The sequence below is a fragment of the Otolemur garnettii genome, unplaced genomic scaffold, assembly GCF_000181295.1.
Source record: "Otolemur garnettii isolate 467f Iridium unplaced genomic scaffold, OtoGar3 scaffold00089, whole genome shotgun sequence".
In the NCBI taxonomy this organism is placed as follows: domain Eukaryota; kingdom Metazoa; phylum Chordata; class Mammalia; order Primates; family Galagidae; genus Otolemur; species Otolemur garnettii.
In genome coordinates, this window is record NW_003852484.1 from 4,800,390 (window position 1) to 4,805,362 (window position 4,973).

A 4,973-nucleotide genomic window follows, 5' to 3' on the forward strand; every position below is an offset into this window, starting at 1 on the left:
AAGGTTGGGAAAGATATAAAAAGCCATCTATTCAATCACTATTTAATGTTTAAATCATTTCAGCAACATGTGCTCCAAGTGGTCATCTACCATGTACATAAAGCATTATTCCCACTCTCATCCTCCCTCACCTAAGCTCAGCAATGGAAAGAAGTCAACTATCTCTGGAGAAGAGGTTTATAACTTCGGCTGCACAATGGAACACCTACTGGGAGCGTTTAAAAATCACCATGCTGAAACTACAACCCAGATAAACTAAATCAGAATGTCTGGGGGTGGGTATCCAGAAATCAGAATTGTTTAACCTTATCACATGATTCCATTACAGCTAAGATTGAGAACCACTGCTCTAGGGGCAACACATCCTAAAAATGATAAAGTTATTTTTATAGGAAGTCAAAAATCTGTCATCCTGCAACTTTGACTTATTGATCCTAAAAGAAGTTTTTTTGATAAAATTCTTAGCTGAAGCTCAGGGAAAGAACCCCTTCTCCTTCCCAGGTCAAAAATTAAATAATAGGGTTTTTTTTTTTAAGCATAGGCAAAAGATTCAAAACCATAAGTGACAGACATCATATATAATTCCCATTTGTTTTTTCAGCCCTTAGAGGAAAGATCTCTTTTCTTAAACTTACACATTTCAAGCAGGAAAAAAAAGCCTCTGTCCTAAGAGGACTGGACAGAAAAAGGATTGTGAAACATCTCAAGATATTGTTATTTTCTTTTTCTGTTATGTGTATGTGTATATATATATATATGTAAATATATATACACACTATATATAGTGTGTGTATATAGATAGATAAATATATGTAGATATATATAATCTTGGGAACTAAATAGCCTAAGCCTTACAGTATCATGCTCTTCTAGTGGTTGATTATTGAGTCCATCCATTCTAAGAAGAAAGCACTGTCACATTTCTAATGGCTTAACTGAACCAGGATAGACAGTTTAAGTGTGGTAATCATCCTTCCACATGAAGAACTCTAAAAATATTTAATAACAAATATAACATCTTCAATTCTTTCTTCCGTAGGTCAAATAAGTCCTCAATTTCTTTAACTATTCCTCACTTAAAAAGGCTTTACTTTCAATATCTGGTCACTTTCCTCTTAATGCCCTCCAGATAATTGCAGTCCTCTTAAATTACAGTTCCCAAAACTGTGGGGATTATGTTCATGGTCCTAGATACTATAAAATAGAAGGCCTCTTACTTGAAAGAACTGGATAAAGTAAGTGATCAATAATTTTTTTAAAAGTACTAATATGAAGAACCATTAAACAAGTGATAATTAAAAAAATGATAATCAATCTAGCATACTACTACCAGAAGTTTATAGTCTCAGGCCAGAGCAATTATAATAATGGTGTTGCCATTAACCAGGAGAAGATTTAGGAAAGATAAAGTTTTGAAGGACAGGCAGAGCAAGAGTTAGTTTGGGATTATATTTTGGTGCCTGTCAGTTGGCAGTTTGATATTTAAGTTAGTCATTCAGGGGAGAAGTTTGAGCTATAAATATTAGAAAATATGAATTTGTGAATCACCAGTACATAGATCATATTTAAAGGTATTATATTGCATCAGACTACCAAAGAAAGGGTATGATAAAAAATAGAAAAGATGCACAGACTGAGCCCTAAGGCATTCCAACATAAAGAATTGAGTAATAACCAGGAATAGAGAATAAAAAGGAGCAATAAAGGAGGTAGTCGAAAAACCAATGGACTGTGTTGTCCATGCCAAATAAAGAGACAGAGCGCTCAACTGTGTCAAATGCTGCTGAAAGTCTAATGAGATGAGGACTTTAGGTCATGGATGACACTAACAGGAGTGGGTGTGGTGGAGTGTCCAGGGCAAAGGCTTATGAAAAGTCCATTCAAGAAAGAAGAAAAGAAAGGAATGTATGTATCTTTTTCTCAGGGTTTTGTTGTAAAAGGAAGAAGAGAAATAAAATGTAAGCTGGCAAAGAAGTGACATCAAGAGAAAAGTGATTGATGATTGATGAATGGATTTTTGAGCTAAGAGAATAAAAACAAGATGTTAACTGTTGGAAAAAATTCATTAAAGGGGGAAATCAGTCATCATGGCGGAGGTGTAGCAAGTGTAGGTGAAAGAGGCTGTGGACTCTATGGTGAAGAGTCTGGAGAGAGAGAACATCCAGAAGATGCAGGGCATCATGTTCCGTGGCAGCACCAACTGCTGTGAGGACAGCCAGGCGTCCATGCAGCAGGTTCACCAGCGCATTGAGCACTGCCATGTGCCTCTGACTCAAGCTCAGGCTCTGGTGACCCTTGAGTTGGAGAAGTTCCAGGACCACCTGGCCCAGTACACCATGCATTGCAATGACAAAGCCAAAGATTCAATAGATGCAGGAAGTAAGGAGCGTCAGGTGAAGCAGCAGCTGGACAGTTGTGTGACTAAGTGTGTCGATGACAACATGCACTTCATCCCAACTATGACCAAGAAGATGAAGGAGTCTCTCATATCCAATGGGAAATAAAAATCTTTTCAGTGACCATTGGGTATGAGGGCAAGAGTCTATTTTTAAAAAGGAAAAGGAATTTTAAGTTTTTAAGCAAAATCTATGAATGAAGAAATTAAGGATGGCAATGAGTTTAAGGCATATGTCACTTGCCTCTGGACATTGGTTCCTTTGTTTCAAACCTAAAAAGTGAAAAAATGGAAAAAATTGGTGCCAAAATTTTTGTCAGAAATAGTATAGGACCGTGTTTTAGAGCCTATATTGTATGTGGCAAGTGCTGGTCCCGACAGTAAGAATCTCCTCTATATCATGCCAATGCCCTCCAAGGTACCAAATTCTTACTGCATAGATACCAGCAGGCTGGCAGTGTCCTCTAACCTGCCTATTATCTGATAAAGTTTAAGTAGAAGCAATTCTGTTTGTTGCCAACCTCCTGTTTATCAGAAGTGTCACCACACCCTTTTCTACAATCTGTACAACAAAATTCATGAGATCACTAATTTAGAAAAATGTTTCTGGATTTTTGTTTTGCTTGGTTTTATATTTATACCAGGGCGTAAAGTTGATTTAAGACGTGGAGCTGGGAGGAAGAATAGTTTGGATAGGAACTTTGAAAAGTTTTCTTGAGATATCCTTTTTTGGCCATCAAGGTGTGGATGTGCAGATCTTGACATTGTTACCCGTTGCATCTTTTGGGCAGATACCATACAAAAATATGATGTGATCAATATCACAGTGATTTGGGGAAGCAGAACTTCCTGAGGCTGTCTGCAGCAGAGTGACATGAGAGTGTTGCAGTAACACTTTCTCCTTGAAAAGAAATAGGGTTTTGATTGTGATAAATACAGGTATTGAGAAACCAACAGTAAAAAAGGAACTATTGGCTGCTTGAATAGAAGAGAGGTGTGAAGTGCTGGATTTGCAAGAACATAGAATGCAATGAAAGCTTACACATTGTATCCTAGAAGTGCATTAATGTACACAGTTACCATTCAATAAAAAACAAAACAAAAAGAAAAAAAAGAAAAGAAAGCTTAAACCCGGCTTTGCTTACTTAGGCCCCTGAATTCATAGGACCCTATTGAGACAATCCCCTAACAGGAAATTCAAGGGGAAAGTAAGCAAATTGGGCTAGAAGCTGTAACTTCCTTAAAGGAAAGGAGGGTCAGTGCCCCATTACCAAATACCATTTTTGCCTGGGGTCTTCTCAACAAGCGGTGTTCCCGCTCTTGCATCTGTGGTTTTGATAATGACTTCATTTGTCTATCAACCTATACTTGAAATGATAATATAGCTTGTCTGTTTTCTTTTTCCAGGCTGTGATATATTTTCCTAGTGATATGGATTTAAAAAATAAGTAATGTTTATTTTTCCCCTCAAAAAAAGAGGGGGGGGGAAATGAATGATTCATGAGGTGTAGAGAGAATAGTTGAGAACATCCTTCAGTGGGAGAGAAGGGAAAAGACCTACAACACAAGTTAAAGGACTGATCTTATCTAGAAGTACATAGAATTCATCCATAATAAAAGAGAAGGCAGAATAGATGGTCACAATGTATTAGAGTAGAAAAGGTGGTATGGCTGTTGGAAGTTCTTTAGGTATTGCTTCTATTTTCTCAGAAAAAGAAGAAGCCAAGTCATATGCTAAAGTGAAGATGATGGAAGAAGTGTTGAAGATTTACAGAGAAAGGGGAGGAATGAATTAATTATCAAGTAATTATCTAGGTCTAACAGAGTGGGAGAATGTATAATTGCTAGGCAGCATAATGATTATGAATAGAAAGGGAGATCAGTTGGCATGATTGTGTATTTTTCTCTAGTCATCAATGAATCAAGTACAGACATACTTTAGTCGTAAAATTGGATTGAACCATAATTGAAGACAAGTGAGAACAATATATAGTGAGAGAGTAGAGAGTGGAAAGAAGCTAAGGTTATAGGCATGGGAGTTAGTATAATGACTGTTCACAAAATCCAAGCTAAATAACAAAGGAACCGAAGACATGAGTGATTAGATAATCACTAGGAGGATAAATGTTTTATTGGTTCTGATGGTTTCAAAGGATTATAAGAAAAGAGATACTAGAAGAAATGAACTAGAAAGATTACAGGAAGTGGTAGTCAGAATGGAAAACATGAGATTATGCCAGAATTTCAGTTATTGACAATCATAGAGTTTAAGATGTGACCTATAGAGTGGCTAAAGGTGGAAGAAACTGAACATTCAACCAATTGCAAGGATTATCTATTTGTATAAAGAAATTATGAAGAATTAAGACAGATGTATTATTGGAGAAAGTGACAGAAATGAGGAGGAGTGATCTTTTGGGGGGTCAGTACATGACTACAAAAAGGAGGGATAGTGGGTGGAATAGACATCTGATAACATAAGAATTAAATCTTGGACGGGAGAAGGATTTTAGAGAGTTTTTAATTTTTTGCATACTTATTCTTTATGCAACATACTTATTTTCATCTCCAGATTATC

The 4,973-nt window shown here is 36.6% G+C and overlaps 1 pseudogene; it reads left to right on the forward strand.

Annotated features, from left to right (window-relative positions):
• The first annotated feature begins 2,087 nt into the window (after window positions 1-2,087).
• LOC100960702 lies at window positions 2,088-2,504 on the forward strand (annotated as a pseudogene).
• The last annotated feature ends 2,469 nt before the right edge of the window (window positions 2,505-4,973 follow it).